General features: G+C 43.4%; 2 protein-coding genes and 1 long non-coding RNA gene across 6 annotated transcripts in view; 2 read left to right on the top strand and 1 right to left on the bottom strand.

Moving 5' to 3' along the window:
• Positions 1 to 18848, bottom strand: part of RAI2 (retinoic acid induced 2) — a 73054-nt gene extending 54206 nt beyond the window's left edge. The window contains exon 1 of one of the 2 annotated variants that reach the window (XM_081199186.1): positions 18808 to 18848. The gene's annotated coding sequence lies outside the window, so the exon portion shown is untranslated. Of the gene's footprint in view, positions 1 to 34; positions 113 to 18807 lie in introns of those variants that run through there. The other variant, XM_081199187.1, reaches the window with a different exon arrangement.
• Positions 1 to 22742, top strand: part of SCML2 (Scm polycomb group protein like 2) — a 187130-nt gene that overhangs the window by 108838 nt on the left and 55550 nt on the right. The window lies entirely within an intron of this gene.
• LOC308589226 lies at positions 11758 to 15541 on the top strand. Of its 3 annotated transcripts, XR_014009169.1 has the most exons (4): positions 11758 to 12034; positions 12943 to 13134; positions 13225 to 13478; positions 15264 to 15541. It is a non-coding gene; the product is annotated as an uncharacterized lncRNA (long non-coding RNA). The 3 variants fall into 3 exon arrangements; XR_014009170.1 differs by having other exon boundaries at positions 12943 to 13478; XR_014009171.1 differs by lacking the exon at positions 15264 to 15541 and adding an exon at positions 14119 to 14817 and having other exon boundaries at positions 12943 to 13391.

Raw genomic sequence — 22742 nt, 5'->3', positions numbered from 1 at the left:
CAAAGGCTAGTTGGGGTTGTTTTGAAATATCTACCTTGGGCGGAGCAAATATGAAGGATGGCATCGGACGTAGGTGTAGCATTTACATGTCTTCGTATACATGATCTTAAGCCTATGGAATGATGTTAGAAAACATTTCCAGATATATCATTTTTGGATTTTCTTGACTATAAACAACATGAGCCTGGGTAGTATTAGGTATGCCTAACCCCTTTGATTTTAATAGGGACCACTAACTCTGGATAGGATTGGGCTGAAGGGGCTTAATAATAATAATGTCCTTTTCCAAGGTAATAAATAATAGTGTCTTTTTCTAAATTTTGTGGATGTTGGATGGTATAAATTGAATGCTTCTTTTGTGAGACATTTCCTTTTTGGAATGCACATTTTGCATTTTAACTAAACTTGATTGAAAATGCTCTGCATATTGCTTGTTTTATTCTCCCAAGTTGGAAAAAATAATAAAGTTTTATTAAAAAGAGATATCTATACAGGATCGGGATGGGGCCTGCAATCTCTCTCTCTTGCCTTGACACACAGATGTGCTGCAGAGTTACTAGACTGGCTGGCTAAGTGAGCATTCTTGGCTTGCGCCCAAACAGGCCCTCCTCCCTTCTTCCCTTTGCCCTATGGATGCAACATCTTCCATATAAGAAAAACCTTAACATCTCGCAAGGAAGTGTGAATGTAACAGTGGGAGGTGAGCAGGGTGCATGCTCTCTTCCAGCACAAAGCAGCATGGTTCCCTTATTTAATTAACTTGCACCTGCTGTCTTATTTCCAAGGTCTGTGCCTATTTTGCGCTACAGACCAACTGGCAGGCTGCAAGGTCACATTACAAAAGCATGCCCCAATCAGAGAAATACGGCAAAGCTTGTCTTTCCAGGTCTTGTCATTGTGTTGCTTATAATGTACGTGTGTGTGTGTGTGTGTGTGTGTGTGTGTGTGTGTGTGTGTGTAAAAGAAATAAGCTGGCAAAAGAAGGCAACTTGCATTCCAAATCCTAAATTCAACTGTTGAATTGCAGTGTGTTAAACCTCTTACCACAATAACTGTTAACTGAAGGCTGAAGGCTGCATGTTGATTTTAAAAATACAGTGGTACTTCGGGTTACATACGCTTCAGGTTACAGACTCCGCTAACCCAGAAATATTACCTCAGGTTAAGAACTTTGCTTCAGGATGAGAACAGAAATCGCATGGCGGTGGCAGGAGGCCCCATTAGCTAAAGTGGTGCTTCAGGTTAAGAACAGTTTCAGGTTAAGAACAGACCTCCAGAACGAATTAAGTTCTTAACCCGAGGTACCACTGTAAAATAAAATAAAGGTCTTATTCATGTACCATCATCTTCAGGCCGCAATCCCATGCACCAAGAGTAGAGAACATTTGTCCTTCCAAATGTTGCTGAACCACAACTCCCATCATCCCTAGCAAATATGACCAACTGGGGATTCAAGGAAGTGCAATGAGTGCCCATTACAAATTGGCTGCCATAGGGCACGACATAAAGACTGCCACATCTTAAAAAAAGGAAGAAAAAAGGCAGACCACAAAATGAGGCAGGCATGACCCTGCCCCTCACCCCTTCAACTGGGGGGGGAGGCAATTACATCTGCTGCCACCCTGTTCACTCACAGAGAAAAGCTCTTTGCATCTCTCCTCTATTCAGAACAGATGGGAGGGTGGGCATCAGATCCTGGCATCCAATGAAATGTGAGCTTATTGAAGGGAGCTGTTCAGCGTAGGAGAGGCTGAAGCAGTGTAAACAGGAACTGACCAGAAAAAGCAAACTCTTCTGTATTGTGGATTTTTAAAGAAAATATTTACAGTGGTACCTCGGGTTGCATACACTTCAAGGTTACATACGCTTCAGGTTACAGATTCTGCTAACCCAGAAATAGTGCTTCAGGTTAAGAACTTTGCTTCCGGGGGGGGGCCCACTAGGGGCGCATCAGAAGATGGCTGACAATAACATCTCTCTGACCCACACGAGGTAATTAAGAGGCTGTGATGGGAGTAAACAGCCTGCCGACTACCCCAAGCGTGTGGGAAGGGGACTGCCCTTGTCTGCTGTGCCCTATACTACCCCCGAACTTGAGGGGGTGGGGGCACTAGGCAGAAAGCACTTGTGCTGATTTCGGCGCTCCTGGACGCTGTCTCTGATTCGCGCCTCTAGCTGAAGCAACTTCAAAAGAAATAATTAGGAGGAAGCTAATGCACATACAGTGGTGCCCCACAAGACGAATGCCTTGCAAGACGGAAAACTAGCTAGATGAAAGAGTTTTCTGTTTTGGAGGTGCTTCGCAAAACGAATCTATGGGCTTGTTTCGCAAGACGAAAATGTCTTGCGAGTTCCTGCAGGTTTTTCCCCCTCCCCCCCTTTTTCTAAGCCGCTAAGCCGCTTATCAGCTGATCCGATAAGACGATAAGCCGCTAAAAGCCGCTAATAGCGCTAATCCGCTAATCCGTCAATGGGCTTGCTTCGCAAGTCGAAAAAACCGCTAGACGAAGAGACTCTCAGAACGGATTCTTTTCGTCTTGCGAGGCACCACTGTATTTCAAGGAAGAATGGGGAGTAAAGACTGCTAACTGAAGAGATCTCTGAGAAACAAGACGGGTCGGAGGAACATGAATAAATCATGAGAAGACACACCAAGGCTCGGTATGTTCGGCAACGGGACTGGAATGGGGGGGACACTTTCCTTTCTTTTCTCTATGTGATTAACCAAGAATCCCCCCCCCACAAGTCACAAGTCAGAAATGCCGTTTAAATGACTTAAGCTGAGGATTTAAGACTGTGTGGAGATAATTTTCTGACCAAAGCATGTTTTAAGGAGATTGTGGAAAGTATAAGAGCTTTGGAATGACGCAGCAAAAAATAGCGTTGCCATTTTGGCAAGTTCTGTCGAAAGACTTATGTCTGGGAGGAGGAATAGATCTGTTTTCATATTGTGGGTGAGCCTCCTCAGAGGGACTAAAGAAGGCGACAGATTTGTGAGACTAATGATGGAAAGAGTGCTTTTATTTATGAAAGTGATGATATATGGAAACCATCTCGACATTATGATTGGACGAACGGAAAAATTCACACAGGATTATAACTGGAGTTTATCTGCTTAAAGAGATTATCAGAAGAGATCATAAAGAAAAAAAGAAAAATATACGAACAAGACGAGATGTGGGAACAGCAAGATAGGACTGGATAGAATTATGAACATTATTTGGACAGATTTGTGGATATTAACGCAGCAGCAGGAAGATGATTGGAATCCCCTTCGGAACTTGAAATATGGGTCCCCCCAACAAAAAAATTTAAAATTCGGCTTTGTAATTCGGAATTTATGTGATGTGATGTGATTTGATTTGATTGGTCGGTTAATAAAAATTATTTAAAAAAAAAAAAGAACTTTGCTTCAGGATGAGAGCAGAAATCGTGCTCCGGCAGCGTGGCGGCAGCAGGAGGCCCCATTAGCTAAAGTGGTGCTTCAGGTTAAGAACAGTTTCAGGTTAAGAACGGACCTCTAGAATGAATTAAGTACTTAACCCGAGGTACCACTGTACTGCAATTTTTCACAGGTGCCAAAGGAGGTACTGATAGGCACCCTCGTACCCACGGGCACCATGTTGACATCCCTGGATATACAAGATTCAGAAGAATTTCAGACCACTCCTTAAAGTGCTTGAATTCAACTGCCCTGTTTCGGTTATCATCGGTGTATTATTACATCCAGTTATTTGATCTCTTTTTTCTGGAAACGTATGTGAAAGTACACGACTCTCATATCGCAGCAGCATCAAGTTGCTAATAGTAGCCAATTGCAGAAATCTCTAATTTAGGAAGAGTGAAGTTAGAGCCAAACTGCCTTACAATCAAATTATGTTAGCCATTCTTCAAAGTACATGGAGAACATGAAACATCAGAGGATGTGCTGGGGACAGTTAATGACATTATAAAAATTACTATAAATATCATTTGAAATCACATCAAATACGATATATCAAATGCATTAACGCAGCAGATGCATTTTGTGCCGGGGGAGTAAAGAAATATAGTCCTATGGATGTGTGATACCATGAAATTACATTTGCATAATAGAAAGTGAATGTTCCCTTCCAGAGCTCAGTAGTAAAGCCTTCATATAATCAATAATGAACAATGATGCTTTTGAAGTGGAATCTACAACATCATCCCATACATTCTCTGGGGCAAATGCCACTTAAATTCCCAGACAAGTGTATTTAAGATTGCAGGCTTTTCCTCATTAGCACTAGATGAACAATTTGCAATAACAAACCTATTAAACAATATTCCTTTTTACCAGTATCCATGGCGAAAAACAATTTCCTTACACTTGTGTAAATTGTTGTATGAAGTGATTATGTAATTGGGGACAGTGGGGGTGGGAATCAGACACCTAGGACTTATGTCTTGATGCATCTTCATTCATATGGGCTCTTTCTATCGGCCCATATGGGACCAGCACGGGTGGCCGGGCCTAGTGAACTTTTAATTCCTTACCCTACAGTTATGACTCGTGGGTTCCCACTTAATTTTATTTTGATTTTAAATGTGATTCGAATTGTATTTTAAACTAATCATTTGATTTTGTGTTTTTAATGTATTATATATTTGGTGTTAGCCGCCCTGAGCCCGGTCTCGGCCGGGGAGGGAGGGGTATAAATAAAAATATTTATTATTAATATTTTTTATTATTATTGTTTCAGAATGAATCTTCATTCTAGAGCCAGAATGCATCTTCATTTCCTATGAAATCTGTTGCTACTTCCATTTCTAATTTTATGTCCAGAGATGCAAGCTACCATGAGAACAACATGATCATGGATCCCATTGTGTTTCTAGATGCTGTTGGACCTGTTTGTGACAAGGTCCAGGACATGAAACCTGACATTTTGAAATCATTTTGTATTACTGAAACATTTGCCTTTGTACATTTGCATATGTAACACAGTGTATTCTTGTAACTTTTTTCTGTTGTTGTTTTAGCTTTCTATATATCACTTAGTAATATTTTTATATATTAAATGGTATAGAAATTGTCTAATTACAATATGTGTCCCTTTGTAAATAAATAAATAAGCAAAAGATTGAAATCTATTAGTGCTTACTCTGTGTGATGCGGTTGGTTGGGTTTTATCTTCTAGGGATACTTACCCTATCAAACCTCCACCTCTTCCCCATATCATTTTGACCCAGGAGTCCTGGCCCAAGGATGACTTGTTATTGAGGGGATGTTACCCCTCTATTGGGGAGGCTAGTATGGGGTCTGGGATTTCCACTATTGAAGGGCTAGGGAGGAATGGCGGTGGGGCTAGATATCTCTATCGGCGAATGGTTTCGAGATGCAGTGATCCTCGAACCCCTTCCAATCTACGCCCCATCCCAAGGGATGAGGGTAGGGAGAGCAAGGATTACCCACCTCCGTCATTGGTGCTGTGCAATGCCAGGTCCATAGGCAACAAAACCGCCACCAAGCGTGACTTTTTTGTCTCGCAGGGGATTGACCTGGCTTGCGTGATGGAGACCTGGGTACGGGAAGGCGAAGTAGTCTCCCTACATGAGATAACACCCCCAGGTTTCTCTGTCCTCCATCAATCGCGGACTGTGGGTTGGGGGGGGAGGAGTAGCGTTGTTAATCCGGGAGGATTGCTCTTTCAGAGCTCTGCCATCACCGGCAATCTCTGGCATTGAATGTGTTGGTCTCGTGTGGGGCACCAAGGAGAGCTTGGATGTCTGGCTGGTGTACCGACCACCCAGCACACCGGCAGCCACCCTGTCAGACCTGCTGGAGGTGGTGGCGGGCTGGGCCTTGGAGTTCCCAAACCTACTGGTTTTGGGAGACTTCAACGTCCATGCCGATGCCGCTCCCTCCTCACAGGCTCTGGACCTAGTGACTTCCATGGCAACACTAGGACTCTCCCAGTTTTTTTTGGGCCCCACTCATCAAGCAAGCCACACGCTGGATCTGATCTTTGGGGCTGGCATAGATGTGATCATGCTCCCCCCTGTGGAAGTGCCATGGTCTGATCACTATGCTCTGAAAGCCAAGATTGACTTCCCGCTCCTCCCCTGCTCGGGTGGCGAACCTATTTGGGCTCGTCCGTGAAAACAGATGGATCCTGATAGATTCTGACAAGCCTTGCGGGACCCTGCTCCTCCTGGCGACTCATTAGATGACCTTGTTGAGGACTGGAATAACCGGCTCTTGGCAGCCATTGATGAGATCGCGCCTAAGCACCCTCTGCAACCCCGTCGAAACCGGGCCCCTTGGTTTACTGAGGAGCTCCGGAAAATGAAGCGGGATCTCAGATGGCTAGAGCGAGTATGGCAACGGACTCATGACGGAGCCTCAAGAACATCTTATAGGATGCTTATGAAAGCCTATGAGATGGCTATGAAAGCTGCTAAGAAATCTTACTTTGCAGCTTCCATTGCATCTGCTAGCTCTCGCCCGGCGCAACTTTTTAGAATAATTAGGTCAATAACGTCCTTAGGAGGACAACCAAATTTAAGCACAAATTCGACCCACAGCTGTGAGGCATACGCAAGCTTTTTCGCGGAGAAAGTCCTATTGCTCCGCCGTGACCTCCCTGCCAATTTAGATACAGTGACTGAACTGGAGGCCCCTCGACTGACTTCAGGTCCAGTGTTGGACCATTTCGATCGGATACTCCCTGCTGATGTGGATAGATTCCTCCAAGTTGGTAGGCCCACCACCTGCCTCCTTGATCCCATCTTGGCTGATTAGGGAGTGTCCAGATGTTGCGCGGACCCCCCTGGTTGAAATTATTAATTTGTCCCTTGACACGGGGACATTCCCAGGGGAACTGAAGGGAGCAGTAGTGTGTCCACTCTTAAAGAAAACTTCATTACATACCTTAGACCTATCCAATTACCGCCCAGTTTCAAATCTTCCATATCTGGGTAAGGTAATTGAGAGAGCGGTTGCTGAACAGCTTGGCAGGTTTCTGGATGAAACATCGGCTTTAGATCCATTTCAGTCCGGTTTCTGTCCTGGTTTTGGGACCGAGACGCCTCTGGTTGCCCTAACAGATGATCTCCGTAGACAACTGGATCGAGGCGGGTCAGGACTGCTGTTCCTTTTAGATTTGTCAGCAGCCTTTGACATGGTCGATCATGATCTTCTGGACCACCGCCTCGCAGACGTGGGCATACAGGGCATAGCCCCTAACTGGCTGTGCTCTTTTATCTCTGGTCAGGGACAGAGGGTGGCATTAAGGAAGGAAATGTTGTCGCGCCATTCCTTGGTGTGTGGAGTGCCGCAGGGCGCAATTCTCTCCCCAATGCTTTTTAACATCTTTATGCGCCCCCTTGCCCAGATTATCCGGAGCTTTGGGCTGGGCTGTCACCAATATGCTGATGACACTCAGCTCTATCTGCTGATGGATGGCCACACTGACTCGGCCCCGAACACACTGACCAGATGCTTGGAAGCTGTGGCTGGATGGTTTCGTGGGAGCCGATTGAAACTAAATCCTTCGAAGACAGAGGTCCTATGGCTGGGTTGGGATGGCATGGGGATGAGGGACCAACTCCCTTCTATTGCAGGGGCCCAATTAGTGCCATTGCCTTCCGTTAAGAGCTTGTGTGTAATCCTTGACGCCTCCCTTTCCATGGAGGCGCAAGTTACAGCAACAGCCAAGGCGACATTTTTCCACCTTTGCCGCATCAAGCAGTTGGTCCCTTACCTTTCCCACCCCGACCTGGCCACAGTGATCCATGCGACGGTCATCTCCAGGCTTGACTACTCTACGCTCTATGCGGGGCTGCCCTTGAAGATGACCCAGAAACTCCAGAGGGTGCAGAATGCTGCAGCGAGGCTCCTCACGGGGTCTCTGCCATGGGAGCATATTCACCCAGTGGTTTTCAAACTGCACTGGCTCCCGGTAGAGTACAGGGTCAGATTTAAGGTGCTGCTTTTGACCTTTAAAGCCCTTCACGGCCTAGGACCCTCGTACCTATGGGACCGCCTCTCTTGGTATGCCCCACGGAGAGCCTCAAGGTCCATAAATAGCAACACCCTAGTGGTCCCGGGCCATAAGGAAGTTAGATTGGCTTCAACCAGAGCCAGGGCTTTTTCAACACTGGCTCTGGCCTGGTGGAACGCTCTGTCTCATGAGACCAGGGCCCTGCAGGATCTGATTTCTTTCCGCAGGGCCTGTAAGACAGAGTTGTTCCGCCTGGCCTTTGGCTTGGAGCCAATTTGATTCCCTCCCTCCCTCTCTTTCTTTTTTCTTTTCCTTCTCCTCCTGCGATGAGGCTACATTTTAATATTTTAATGTTTCAATATTTTAATGTTGTATTTTAATTTTGTTTTTAAGTTGTAATCATTCAACTTGTTTTTATTATTGCTTGTAAGCCGCTCTGAGCCTGGTCTTGGCTGGGGAGGGCGGGGTATAAATAAAAATTATTATTATTATTATTATTATTATTATTATTATTATTATTATTATTATTATACACCTGGGCGTGTAGTCCCTAGGATCCTTTACAAAAGAGATCTTAGAGATCCCTGTGTGATTGTCTCTTAAAATCATCATAGAATTTGAGGGGTTACTAAAGGAAATCTCACTTGCTCCCCACTCCACCCCTCTCTCTGGAGGGAAAGGCGAGTCATTATATTGTAATATTTGTTTATATTGCTGGTGTCTCAAGCAGAAGGAGCACAATAAAGGCATAGTGAAAAGAACATATTGTTTATTTTTGTATCAGGCTTTCCTCATACTGGGCTTAGATTTCTTCCGCCAAAAATTTTGGAGAATGTTTGCACTTTTTCAAATGGAAAAGGAGATAAACAATTGAATTATTAATTCAGTTAAGGACACATTTGGAAACAGATGAGATGGAAAATTTGATCCATGGTGAACATGAGAGAGGAATGCACCTCAGCAAACCACAGTCTTTATTACCATTACTTGCTTAGGACTCCTGGTAGTGAATAACTACTTTTTCATAAATAAATAAATAAATAAATAGTTTGCATAATCTATGTAGATGTGCACAGAGTTGTCGTGCACACAGACAAGCAAAGGAATGAATTCACAGGTAGATCTACTAATGCCATTTGGGTTAGTGGTGAAACTCTTGACCACAATCCTAGACAGCCACATCAGAGGCAGAGAAGAACACATGTTTAGAAGTGTTTTTCAAAAGTATTTCACCTATAGCACACCTATAGCAGACCAAAGCCTTCCTGGCTGCCTTTCCTCTAAACACAGACTTGCCTATCCAGTCGGGAGAATGGATGCAGCAAAAAAATTATATAAAACCATGGGATGCAAATATGTATCTTCTCTCCCCCCCCCCCAATTGTCTAGACGGCAGCCACTATAGACAAGGGACATCCACATTTATTGGAGTACCACATCCGTAAGAATTCCCTGGCTACTCGCCTTGTGTGGAATACACTATGAGAGGTTTCAAAACAAAGCCTACACGGCATTCTTCTGGTGCGTTAAGACACTAGGTTTGGCATTATTATTTTTAAAAACCCTGTCTTTATTGCAATCTCCTTGTTCACTCTAGTGCTCTACAAAGGTCACCCGCTCCCTAGTCAGCTTGATAATAAGGATCTGTAAATCAATATTTATTTGACGCTGCACTGATTTCCTCTTAGGCATTATGTCCATGCTGTTAATCCATATTGATGTTTTTGCTGCAGTAAAGGCCGGTTTAAAACAGCAGTATGTGCAGACTGAGAGCAGCACAGCTACAAATGCAGCCATCGATAAAAGTGCATTACATGTTTAGCCAGAACTCTGAGGTCAGAGATGAATGAACAGGAGACATTTCACTAGAACTCTCCATATTTGTTGGTTGGTAGGTAGGTACCGGTAGATCACAGTACAGTGGTACCTCAGGTTAAGTACTTAATTCGTTCCGGAGGTCCGTTCTTAATCTGAAACTGTTCTTAACCTGAAGCACCACTTTAGCTAATAGGGCCTCCTGCTGCTGCCGTGCCGCCTGATTTCTGTTCTTATCCTGAAGCAAAGTTCTTAACCTGAAGCACTATTTTTGGGTTAGCAGAGTGTGTAACCTGAAGTGTATGTAACCTGAAGCATATGTAACCCGAGGTATCACTGTAGTCTGTTCTTACTTTCCTTCCTGACAGTTCAGTGGGTGCATATGGGTTTCCTTAACAGTCAATTACAGACCTGGGGAACTACTCTGGATTTTTAGCGTCTCCGTGTGGGATTCACTAGCAAACAAAGACCAAGTATCAGGAGCCAGGATGATTTGTGACCAGTCAGGAGGCTGAAATTCTGCCATCACTTGGCAGCAATGGAATCCATTATGAAACCTGAAGAATATGGTGAGTCACATTGGGATTTGACCTCACCTGGAAAAGGATCTTTTTATCTATAGCTCCCAGCCATGCAGTGGCAATCCAAGATTTCTTAAAGGCAGGCCATTTCCAGACATTGGGTTGAAACAAATATTACGTTTTGATGCTGTGCTCATACTCTGCCTGCTTCCAGATTGTCTGATGCGCAAGGAGGGTTGCCACCCATCCCTAGAAAAACATGATTGTCCTTTTTGAGAGAAAAGTGTCCCTTGTCCTGTTGGGTGCCTTTTTCACATATTCAAACTCCTCCTCCTCAAAACTGCACAGGCAGAGGGTGGGTCTGGTGGGAGGAGAGCGAGCGAGAGCCTGAGTGGGAAATTTGCGCAGGCAGAGGTGTAAGTCTACTCTATACAACACACGTATTACTTTTTTAAGGGATTGGTTCGCTGAATCAAAATAAATAATGACTAAGCTCCTTTGAAAGCTCAAGCATTTGCAGGTATCCTGCAAACTATCAGAGCTGTGTTGCTACAGTCCATTGCAAAGTGTAGCATAGTGTAGTGGATTGTTCTCATTAAGCTGTTTTTCTGTACGTTGACAGAGCGTTATATTGAAGTGACAGCTGAGTGGCTGTAGTGATGTATTAGATGTAAGGAGAGTGTGACTGTTAAAATATGCAGGGTTACGCATTTAGATTAGTTTTGTGTAATGTGCAAGCACACTGCCTTGCCCCTGCAATTTAGGGGGCTGGGGTTGTGCAACATCAGCACACCATGCGCACACGCTGCAGGGCTTGCGCACATGACTCAAGCAAACCCATGGTGTGTGCACACGGCTGCTGTAGAATTTTGAGGGGGCACAGCCCCCTCCTTGAACTATTTTTTTGGTGTCCCAGATGGCACCCTTGATAGTGTGATGATAGATAACAGTATAATCACCAGAATTACTCATATTAGTGTGGTCCCCATTTACGATATATATGAGATTTTCTATATATATCCTGTAATTACAGTGCATTTTGATGATTCATATACAATTTACATATGCACATTTATTTTACTTAGGATGATTGATATATTTATTGTTGCTTGATTATTTAAAACGTGAAACGATGATGATGATGATGATGATGATTACCACCGCAATAGTAGTAGTAATATTTTTTCACATTGAATGTGGAATTTGCATTGTACCTTATTTATTTAATATTGATTTTACTGTGTAGGAGTGATATGTAAACCACTTAAGAGATTTCTGTTAAAATGTGAAGCAGGAAACAAGCTAAATAAATATAAATATGCTGGATTACAATGTGTTCTTTATAAAATCTTTTCCTTTGATCATAACATATTGAAGAACCAGATCTGATGGCATATTTACAATACCCAGTTATTCTTTATATTATTTGTAATAGTATCTTGGCACAGAGCCCCCTGGACAGAGTTAAAACTTATTTACATAACCACTTGCACCGTGGACAACACATGTGAAAAAAACATCTAAAAACTTGGACAAACATCCCCATTTGCTGTCAGGAATCTATGACGCCGTCATCTTGTTAAACATACACCTTTAGGCTGTCTTGGCATAAATGTCCTTCCCTGGGTGATCTGACGTAATTTGAGTGTCTAATAATAGGCTTTTGAGGTCAACAAAGCCATTGGAAAAGGCCCTAACAACCCTGAGACAAAGAATATAAAATTATCAGAGGTTTGCATGCATAGTTTTCAAAAATGACAGCAGCAGCATTGGCTCTTATGTTTGGTGTTTGCAACATATAATGTACACTCAAAATATAATGAGAACGTTTATTTATTAGGATAACCAATCCACCAAGCAATTGCTTATGTTCATATGGTGTAATGAGATAACAAGCTTTTCTACAATAAAGGCCCAACAGTGGAGGAGAGAAAAATCTGTGTTCCTGGACAGCAAAAATCTTAGGCCTTACAATTAGATCTTGAAGGAAATTTAGCTCCGAGTTCCACTCAGTTTGATGGGTCTTCAAAGTAAATAGGGCAAGGCAGCTTCTTATTCCTCTTTAGTTATGACTGAACAAAAACTACATGTGCTTTTTTGTTCTTCTGTGTGCTTGTGTACATTCAATATTAAAAGAAAACTTATTATGCAAATATAACTGTTCTAAGTGGAATGAAGGATTTTTTGACAACAGTGTCAATGGGGTTCCGTGCATTGCAGACTATATAAATAACCAAGCGTTATCTTCCCACTGAGGGAAGGAGGATATGTATAATCTGGCAATTTTGGAGCCTCATTTTAACAGCTCCTGTTTTAATTAACAAATTTAATTTCAAATTATTAGGTGGCGCAGGAATAAAATAGCACAGCGTGTGCCTCCTTACATATTATTGTTATCAGTGGCACAGCAGGGCTCCAGTCAGCATTAAATATGAACAATGGATAAGTTACAGGAGCCATTCACCGGGCTCAGTCAGCAGGCAAGCATTTTGCTTATACCTGATAGAGGGATGGGGCGGGGGAAGGGAGGGGGAAATCCTTTGCAACCTCTTCAAAGTGCAGAGAAACGTATGAGGTAAACCGCGCTGATTACTAGGCTCAAAAAAGGCTAACATGCAATTTGTGTTCTTTTTATGTAGATTAAATGCATTCACCACAGCTCACATAGCTTAGATTCTCAGCGGGGATTCAGAGGGGTTGAGTATCAGGCAGCCGCAGTCGGGCGCTGAACTGCAGGGCGACAAAATCTACTATTGTGCATTAGAAATAGTCACTTAATCTATCTTAATGGATGAGAAACCCATGGGACAAGCGTGCATTAAAGCTAGCAAGTAAGTTGCGACATTTAAGGAAAGCTGTAAATATAGTTTTTGAGATAACACTTTGAAAGGTTATTAATGAGCCTGAAATCCTCTCAACAGTCTCTTTAAGCTGTGGCTAACTATGGAATTGTCACTGCCCACTCTCAACACAAGAAGAAGTGCTGCATTAAGCATTTAGGGTAAGGTCATACACACATGGAATAAACAAGGCACGGATGAGGCAGCTTTTCCTCCGGTGAACAGGAACTACAGCCAATTTGGATGCAGTTAAGTATACAAGATGAACTGATCTCAGTTCTCTGCTGATTATTGCAGTGGAAATACAAATAAGTGTATACACCAGTTTTGAACATGTGAGTATTTTGATATGATGACTTATTGAAGCTAATGGCAGACTTGGGTAGAATTCAGTGCACAAATTGAAACACAGCTCTCCTTCAGAGTTCTCACTTGCCCAAAGTCTGCAATGCAGTTTTCTAACAATTGTTTTGGGAAATGTGCGTATTGCACAAAAACTGTAAAAAAGCACATATTCGCAGGAAGTGCGCATAAAAATATACCAGCGAATATGCCACACGAAATGCATTGTGTTGGAGGGAAATGCTTGCAAGAGGTGCCTATTGGATAGAACTGGATACAGAAGTGTATGTTAAGATAATTTAACAGTAAAATGCTGATAAATTTTCATATGGACATGGACGGACACACACACACCTTAAGTTGATGTGGAAATGTGGTAAACCAAACTTCATATAGGAAAACAGAGAAACAGCTAAAATTGCATTGCTTTATCATGCATGCCAACCATAGCTTTAGTGAAATCCAGCAAGCCAATGCTTATGCTCTGATGAGATGATGAACTTTTCTGTAAAGGAAAGCCCCAGAGTGGGGGGAGATGCTAAAAATTGGTTCATCATAGGGTGCAGGTGTTAAGTTGTGGGTGAACGGATCAGACGACACAGCGATTCTTCAACAGCTCTTGTTTATTCACAGGCCAGAACAGAACAGAACTGAAGGGTTCAGCCAGCCTGCTTATACAGAGCTCCACTACAACGCAACAGTAACAACTTTCCAATCACTGAACGTCACTTTCAATTCCTTATTTGCATATGTGGACCTGAGTGAAAACTATCTACCGTATCCCCCTACTGGCCCAGGGTGAGAACTTCAGTACATAACAGCAGGCACAGTGTACAGCCTCATCCTTACGCAATTCAGGTTACATGACCAAGGTGCAATCCAGATGCTCTCTGAGATAAAGATAGGGAGAGTGAGTGAGCGTCAAATGAAAATAAAATATGTAAGAAGCAGGGCTGGCCCACCCATGAGGTGGGGTGAAGCAGCCGCCTCAAGCAATGGAAGTCCCTGAGGCAGTGCCCCCATGAGTGCCCCATCTGCTCTGCTGCTGCTACCACCGGTGGAGAACCAATGCCAGCACCACTGGCATCTCTGCTGGCAGTGAAGGAGGCACGGTGGGCAGTGTGGAGGTCTGTGGCACCATTCACATAACAAAAACTACCATAGAGATATCAAAAATATTAAAAGCAGGGGGTCCATGGCTTGGCTTTTGAAAAACAGCAGGTCCACAGTACTTAGCTAATTGGGAATCACTGTTCTAGATCCTTAGCCTTGTGTTAAACCCACTGACCTCTGCATACAGTGTCACAGTCGGTACAGCATGAGGCTCTTAATCTCAGGGTTGTGGGTTTGAGCCCCACATTAGGTAAAAAGATTCCTGCATTGCAGGGAGTTGGGCTAAATTAGGGCCATACTGAGTGTGGCCTGAAGCCCTGGTTGCATCTTGGCCAGCTTCCTGTCTCAAAACTACCTAAGTAGGCACAGACTTGACTGCTCTCTTACAGCTTGGGTTTAACAGAGAACCTTTTAAGTTGGCCAGTTCTGGGAATGCATTCACCATCTTGCAGTGTAGTATTTGTATTAATATACAATTATTTTATTTTCAATCATATTTTTACTCATTTGAAAGCTGGGAAAGGGCAACTGTTGATGCCTTATTCTCTGGAAAAGGAGAGGCTTTGGGGGAATTTTGCATGCTCAGAATTCCTGGCATTTGAGAAGCAAATTTTATTGTCTTTTCCCAATTTGTCTGAAGCAGTAATTTGCCCTGTCTTTTCCAGTTCACAGAAGCACTGATGTAAAAAGCCCAGAGTCTTCTGATACAACTGTTTGCTTCTATGGCATCATTTTCTTCCAGAGGAAAGGAGCTGCTGTTTCATTGTGTAAGCTCTGCTCAATTCTTCCCAATGGCAGTGAACTTAGATGCTGGAATGGCTGTGTGCAAAGGCTTAACCCTGTGTTTCACACCTTTTCCTGATGCAACAGACATCACTGTAATGAAAGTATTTGACAAGCTCAATGGGATCCTACTGCTCTTTCCCTGACTAGTTCCATTAAACTTGTGTTGTTACTGTTCTTATTTTATTTCAAGAAGCTCTTACACTGGCCTCCTACATGATCTCTTATGTAGACCAGGTTGAGTCCTGCTTAGTTTTCACAATAAAAAATGTGTCCCCAGATTATTAATTGGGCCTCTTTCCTACTGCCTGAAAAGATAGGGTTTTTTGAGCTGCCCCTTTCTTGGGGGGGGGGGACAGAAAGGTTATATTGAAAAGCCAAATACTGTAGAGGCAAATGTCCAAGCTGCAAAACTGAATGCAGAATTGAAAAGAGAGTGAGAAGGCTTAGTTTGGAAATCCATGATAAAAAGTGAGGGAAAGAAGTCTGGCGGAGAGGGCAGAACATACACTTCTGTCACATTTTTAATTATTACCCAGCATTGTAAATGTCTCTCAGCCCGGCTACTACGCAACTTCTTTATATATAAAGAAGTTGTTTATATTCATTAAGACAAATAATCTAATCCTTAGTCTTCCGTTCAGATTAGCAACATTGGGAACGATGGCTTTACTTTTTGGCATGAGGGAGGGAGGTATGGTTCTTGGAGATGCATCATATTCTGAACGCTCCTGTTTAAAACTACTTTGGATAGTATTCAAACAAAGTAATACTTTGAAAAGACAGACTAGCCAAATGGGAGTGGACTCCATAGGCAATATTTGGACAGCCTCACTTCAAGGCAAAGTCCAAACAGACATAAAAGCATAGCAATATAGTTTTCTGAGGAAGAGGTGGGTTTAGGGAGCAGGGCCAGTTCCCCTGCACCAAGCTGAGGGGGTGCTGCAGGGTGCCACAACTATGACATACTGCATGTGGAGAACGGACGGCAAGGGGGAGGGAGGCACCACATTTTGGCCTTGCACAGAGCAATGTTGAAATTTAAAAGACCAATGTCTACCCCTGACTGAGGACAGAAAAACAGAACCTTAGAGCAACATGAGGCTTCGTAGGAGCCCTGAGCCTACACAGTGATCTTTGTTGACCCAGAGGGGGAAAGAATCACCTCAATTCACCTCATTTTTCAGCAGCACAGGGAAGTTGCACACCCCTCCTAATTATGCTTTTACCAAAAGCAAGCAAAGGAATAGTTAAGAAGAACATCATAACAATTGCCCTCAAAGGAGAGTTATTTCCAAGTGTTATGAAAACACTGGCAGCTTTTACAGAGTAGGTTTTCAGTTTCAGCACCAGTTGGAGCTTCACACTTCTCTTTGATAGCTTATTTATTTAAGATATTTATTCATATCCTGCCTTTTCCCTAGACCTGCACTCAAGGCGGCTTACACATAAAAATACCAAAACACAGATAAAATAGAAAAGGCTAAAACATAGAAAAAAATAATCAAAAAGTAATAAAACAGTAACAGAATTAAACAATATAAAAATATATTGAATACAGAATACAACAACAACAAAGCACTAACCCTTTCATTAAAAACCTTCAGTTCCTAAAGGCCTGTCGGAATAAAAAGGTCTTCACCCACGAGTGGAAGAACAACGAGAAAGCCAATCTAACTCCTCTAGAAATTAAACAGATTTGAGAAAATAACTGCCTTTCAACCTCTTGGGGAACTAGAATAATCCTATTATTTCTAATAAATATTTATTTCCCCATGATGATTTTTGCTACATAGATACACAGCTGTGTAAAGATGCAATAGTTGTCTTTACAAAAAAAAAGGCAAGGATGTTGAGCCGAATGCGTTATTCCCACCACCACAACCCAAGGACATGCAGTTTGCACACTAATGTACGAAAGCACTGAAGTCCAGGTATATAGCAACCCTCATTGCCTTATTGTTCACAATTCAATGCACAGCAAGTTCAAGAAATGGATTCATAAGGCAACACTCCACCAATCTGGGCTTGGAATCCCAAGTGTATCATCTGTAATTTACAACCAATTTAAACAGCATTAACAGTCCTCTCCTTATGGGAATTTAAATTTGCATCCTACCACTGAATTAAACACCAATTGAATTTTTTTCCTATAGAGGATGTAATGCTCTTTGAAGCTTGTTTTGAATAATAGAAGTGCTTATTCATGAAAGGGGGGGCAATAGGGGCCCCAAATCTAATTGAACTAAAATGTGGGTTAAAGGCACATTGTTCTTGGCTATGAGTTTTATTATTAGTTTAAATAGATTTCATTATGTTGTTAAAAATGAATCTCTGCCCCACAACTGAATCTCATTCACTCATCATAGGTAGATTTCCTGAAAGTAGTCAGGAGAAAAATAGACAGCCAAGTTCCTATCTTCTTAAACAAAAGGCAGACAGAAGGCTGGAAAAAACATTACATTCTGTGACCTCTTGGAGAATATCATTGTGGAACATGTTACTCCTCAGTAACTTATGTCAGTCAAACAGAAGCAGAGGACATTTTAAAAAAGAAAATTAGACAAAAATAACTGTGCTGGTCTCTTCTTTTTGCCTCATTTGCATGAGTCTAATCAACGATTCTGGAAATAAGGTTAGTTAGTTCCAGCTATTACTTCCAAGGTAAAGACGTTTAATGATTCGGAACTCCAGTTAACCATATATTCCTTCATTTTATGGATGGTATCTGTGTGTGTGTGTGTGTTTAGTATATCTGAAAACAGAAGCCTAAGATTGTATGTGTGTGTGTGAATATAATGTGGGAGAAAGTATCTGGGGACATATAAATGTAATCTTATTAATTTATGTTGACCATTGACTCATGTACTTGGGGCTCATTGTACAGTATTTTCTAACACGATGCAAGCCACTTGTAGAAAAGAAGGATATACATTTAAAGGCCACAAGGAAGGAATCCAAAACACACTTAGAATCCAAAACACCTTCCACTGGTAATTACTGTATATCCAGTATATCCATTACTGTAGATATGCATGGTTTCGCACTGTAATTTTATGTATTCTGTATGTGCTCCTCCCACTTTTCTGCACTACATATTCAAAGCAGTTAACAGAGCCCAATATACTGTAAAAATAAACTAGTTAGAATTATTAAACTAATCAGTGTACGAGACCATATATAAAAAGATGCCTTGAAACATTTTTGTAGTAAGTAACAAATAAATGTAGCAGTTGTTGGAAAGAGAGGTTTGGAAGAGAACTTCTTACTCTCTCATAGCAGGGTTAGCACAATGGTGATTACTCCAAGCATACTAAAACTTGGTTCGATTTATATCTACCCTCATTCATCTTTAAACAAACATTCCTCAAGAAAATACTTAGGCTGGGATACTTCACTTTCCAAATAAGTGAATATTTTACTCACAGTTTCCAGAAGTTACAGCAACCAAGTCTCCATCCACTGGCAGCAAAACAAAGAAGAAGAAAGTTTCAAATAACTTAAAAAGACATTTGTTTCCTTACAAAAAGAAGGAAAAAGGTAAAAGGCGGATCTACACGGATCCTCATGAATTCATATGATTTTTTCATTCAAATTAAATAAAACCACCATGATATTGTAGACCATGTCTTACTCTGTAGAAAGCATCAAAAAAATCACGCATCCACTGTTTCGGGGGGGCGCAGGGGCGCAAAAACATGGTTAAAAAACACGGATCCTCATGGATCCTCATGATTTTTCCACTAGATCAGCCCAAAGCCACCATCAGATCAAAGATCATGGCCATGGGCACAGCATCCACCACAAAAATCACAGATCCACGGCTTCCTGGCGAAACCGTGGCCCAAAAACGTGGTTTTCAAGAACGGATCTTCATGGATCCACACGCTTTCTGCATCGGGCCAACCCAAACTCACCGTCAAATCACATTTCATAGTAAGGGGCACAGCCTACACCACAAAAAACTCGGATCCACACCTGCCTGGCCACGCCCTGGCCCAAAAACGTGGTTCCGAAGCACGGATCCTCATGAATCCTCATGATTTTTGCACTAGATCAGCCCAAAGTCACCATCAGATCAAACATCATGGCCATGGGCACAGCATGCAACACAAAAATCACAGATCCACGACTTCCTGGCGAAACCGTGGCCCAAAAACGTGGTTTTCAAGAACGGATCTTCATGGATCCTCACGCTTTTTGCATCGGGCCACCCCAAACTCACCATCAAATCACACATCATGTCCAGGGGCACAGCCTGCACCACAAAAATCTCGGATCCACGGCTTCCTGACCATACTGTGGCCCAAAAACGTGGTTTTGAAGCACGGATCCTCATGGATCCTCACGCTTTTTGCATTGGGCCAACCCAAACTCAACGTCAAATCACACATCATGTCCAGGGGGCAGAGCCTGCACCACAGAAAACTCGGATCCACGGCTTCCTGGCCACTCCAAGGCCAAAAAACGTGGTTCCGAAGCACGGATCCTCATGGATCCTCACGCTTTTTGCATTGGGCCACCCCAAACTCACCATCAAATCACACATCATGTCCAGGGGCACTGCCTGCACCACAAAAAACTCGGATCCACGGCTTCCTGGCCACTCCATGGCTCAAAAACGTGGTTCCGAAGCATGGATCCTCATGGATCCTCACTCTTTTTGCATTGGGCCAACCCAAACTCACCGTCAAATCACACATCATTCCCAGGGGCACAGCCTGCACCACAAAAAACTCAGATCCACGGCTTCCTGGCCACTCCATGGCCCAAAAACGTGGTTTTGAAGCACGGATCCTCATGGATCCTCACGCTTTTTGCATTGGGCCAACCCAAACTCACTGTCAAATCACACATCAATCCCAGGGTCACAGCCTGCACCACAGAAAACTCGGATCCACGGCTTCCTGGTCACTCCATGGCCCAAAAACGTGGTTTTGAAGCACGGGTCCTCATGGATCCTCACGCTTTTTGCATTGGGCCAACCCAAACTCCCTGTCAAATCACATATCATGGCCAGGGGCACAACATCCACGACAAAAAACTCGGATGCATGCCTGCCTGGCCATACCGTGGCCCAAAAACGTGGTTTTGAAGCATGGATTCCCATGGATCTTCATGATTTTTGCACAAGATCAGCCCAAAGTCATCATCAGATCAAACTTCATGGCCAGGGGCACAGCATCCACCACAAAAATCATGGATCCACGGCTTCCTGGCCATACTGTGGCCCAAAAACGTGGTTCCGAACCACGGATCCTCATGGATCCTCACACTTTTTGCATTGGGCCCGCCCAAACTCACTGTCAAATCACACATCATGTCCAGGGATACAACTTGCACCAAAGAAATCTAGGATCCACAGCTTCCTGTTCATACCACTGCCCAAAAACGTGGTTTTGAAGCACGGATCCTCATGGATCCTCACACTTTTCGCATTGGGCCAACCCAAACACACCGTTAAATCACACATCATGTCTAGGGGCACAGCCTGCACCACAAAAATCATGGATCCATGGCTTCCTGGTCATACTGTGGCCCAAAAATGTGGTTTTGAAGCACGGATCCTCATGGATCCTCACACTTTTTGCACTAGATCAGCCCAAATTCACCGTCAAATCACACATCATGGCCAGGGATACAACTTGCACCACAAAAAAATAGGATCCACGGCTTCCTGGCCATACCGTGGCCCAAAAACGTGGTTTTGAAGCACGGATCCTCATGGATCCTCACGCTTTTTGCATTGGGCCAAACCAAACCCACTGTCAAATCACATATCATAACAAGGGGCACAGCCTGCACCACAAAAAACGAGATCCACGGCTTCCTGGCAACACCATGGCCCAAAAACGTGGTTTTGAAGCACGGATCCTCATGGATCCTCATGCTTTTTGCATTGGGCCAACCCAAACTCACTGTCAAATCACATATCATACCAAGGGGCACAGCCTGCACAACAAAAAACTCGGATCCATGGCTTCCTGGCAACACCGTGGACCAAAAACATGGTTTTGAAGCACGGATCCTCATTGATTCTCACGCTTTTTGCACTAGATCAGCCCAAACTCACCATCAAATCACACATCATGGCCAGGGGCACAACCTGCACCACAAAAGTCACGGATCCATGGCTTCCTGGCGACACCGTAGCCCAAAAATGTAGTTTTGAAGCACGGATCCTCGTGGATCCTCACACTTTTTGCACTGGGCCACCCCTAAATCACTGTCAAATCACACTTCATGCCATGGGACACAGCTTGCACCACACAAAACTCGGATCCACGGCTTCCTGGCCATACCGTGGCCCAAAAACGTGGTTTCAAAGCATGGATCCTTATGGATCCTCACGCATTTTCCATTGGCCAACCCAAACTCACCGTCAAATCACACATCATGGCCATGGGCATAGCCTGCACCACAAAAAACACGGATCCACAGCTTCCTGGCCACTCCATGGCTCAAAAACGTGGTTTTGAAGCACGGATCCTCATGGATCATCACACTTTTTGCATTGGGGAACCCCAAATTCACCCTTTATTCAAATATCTTGTACATAACCACAGATCTGACCACAAACATCATGGATCTACTGCCAGATGCTACCCTGGATATATTGGCCAATTTTTAGGTGGGTGTGCTGGGATGGAGGAAACGGAGTCGGCTGAATCTCTATCCATTAAAGATGGGCGTCCAATGGCTGGACCAGAATAATTTCAGTTTGGTTTGCCAGCTCCCAGCTCTTAATGGGGCGGAATAGTCACCTGTAGCCGCTATCAGGAGTCCCGGTGTGATCCTGGATGCTTCTGTCTCTATGGAGGCATTGGTCACAAATGTAGCCAAACTGGAATTTTTGAATCTATGTCAGGTTAGGAGATTGGTACCGTACCTGTCCCTTTCCAACCTAGCCTTGGTGATCCATGCAGTAGTCACCTGCAGACTAGACTACTTTAACTTGCTGTACACCTGAGCCGGGGAGTGCAGGGTATAAATGTGATAGAGAGAGAGAGAGTGAGAGTGAGAGAGATAGATATGCAGGGCTACCCTTGAGACTGCTCCAGAAACTCCAAATGGTCTAAAATGCAGATGCATGAGTTCTTACTTGGACTTTGTGGAGAGCCCACATTCAGTTGGTTGTTCATCAGCTGGATTGGCTCCAGGTGGAGTATCGAATCAGGTTCAATGTTTTGGTGCTAATCTTTAAAGCCCTAAACAGTCTGTGACCTTTCTTATCTGTGGGAATTCTCTTCCAATACACCCCCCATGAGTGTGACGCTCATCTAACAGCAACCTACTGGTGGTCCCTGGCCCAAAACATATCCAGCTGTCCTCAACCAGAGCCAGAGCCTTTTTGGTGGAAC

This window comes from Podarcis bocagei (assembly GCF_964188305.1).
Source record: "Podarcis bocagei genome assembly, chromosome: 6".
Lineage (NCBI taxonomy): Eukaryota > Metazoa > Chordata > Lepidosauria > Squamata > Lacertidae > Podarcis > Podarcis bocagei.
This window is presented reverse-complemented; position numbering and strand designations above follow the sequence as displayed.